Below are 1,726 nucleotides of genomic sequence, written 5' to 3' on the forward strand. Positions count from 1 at the left end.
CAAATTTTTGACGAAGGACTGATGAATATGAAGAGAATGGAAGCAATTCCGATGCGCTTTCATTGTAATTTAATTCAATTCATGGAGCATAATACTGTACTCTTTTATTCGACATTTAAATATTTGGCAGTAGATGAAGAACTAAGATTCCTTCCTACTCTTTATAATTTTCAGTTTACTTAGAGAGCCAGTTTGAATACTGTTTAAGTTTATTTGAATTTCAATGTTTTCACGTATGTCATTTAATCACAATTTTTAGAATCGAATTCATTTTTTAAATTTATCATCTGAAATGATCAAGTGATACCATATTTTATTGTTCATTTGCAGTAACCGAATGGAATTATTGATCAGTAAATTGTTTGGTACAATTTTCCATTATTATATATGAAAAGAAACTGTTTTGTCTTAATTTTACAGTTGAAAATGTTTTTCCTTCTCCCAACTGATTCGACATTCGGGATTGAAATTAAAATTTTACAAGAAGAAAATGTTTGTTGTACCTTTGTGAAAACAATGAAACGTACGTAATCCAATCAATAATTATCCCTTCAAATGAGAAACAAGATCATCATTAATACTGAGAGTGCCCTTTCTGTGCCGCCAAATAAAGGTACTGATAATTATTTTAATAAATAAATAAATAAATAAATAAATATGAACAGATTGAAGTGAAATAAGAAAAAAAAAGAATATTTTTCCTTACGTAACAGCTAGCTATCTGCTTGCTAAAGCACTATTGACAAATAAACGCAACTGCTGTGCCGACTGCGATACGGCGACGACACTGCTGATCATCGCCTGTATGCTTGGTATTGCTGGATAATTTTGGGCAGCCAATTTTGTAGAAGCAACGCACGCCCGAAGCACGTCGCACAGACGATCCGCATGCTCTGTTACGATCAGCTGCACGGACCGGCTGTGCACACACTGGGCGATGTTGTCGCCGATGTAGACCAATTTGTGGGCAGCCAAGATGACCAGCTTCCCTAAGCCTATGAAACTACGCGGCGGCTGGTTGTTCTCCACGGCTGCCAAGAAATCGTCGATGGCGCTGCTCAGGCAATCGATGCGACTGTCGGTTTGAGTTTGTTCTTACTCGGTCCCACTGTTCATTTATTGGTCGTTTACCACGCTATTTTATTGGACCGTCAAATCTTTGTCGTATTGGTTTTCCTTGTCTAATTGCTCATTGATTCAAATCTTTCCTTTGTGATTAGCTGTAATATTTTTTCATTTCATTGGGTTCAAATATTCCATTTTGGGATTACGTAACTTTAATAGTAGTGACGTAACATAAAAAATGGGAAATATTATTCCAAAATTTTATTGGTCTTTTTGAAGTTTCGTCATTCATTGAAAATTTGTTTATTTTAAATATATTACTTTGTGGGTGTAGTGGGTCTATTTACCCGATTTTCCCCTTTTGATATATAAATCTGCTCCCCATTTGTTTTTAAATAAATGTGTTGCCTGTTAAAATTTATCAAGATTGGGATGTTAACTTCCGGGTGGAATGTCAGAATACTGAATAATCTGTTTGAAAAATCTGGAATGTTGTAGCAACACTTCCAATTTCCGGGTTACAAATGGCACTAATGCTAACGTTACACGTTAGCTCGCTATTTCACTTATTTACGCATGATCCACGCATATGCTTTGTCAAACATTGTCGCGTTCTCGTCACATCACATATGCTGGTAAAGCGATTTTATACAAGAAAATG

This window comes from Trichinella spiralis (genome assembly GCF_000181795.1).
Source record: "Trichinella spiralis strain ISS 195 chromosome Unknown Scfld9, whole genome shotgun sequence".
Taxonomy (NCBI): Eukaryota; Metazoa; Nematoda; class Enoplea; order Trichinellida; family Trichinellidae; genus Trichinella; species Trichinella spiralis.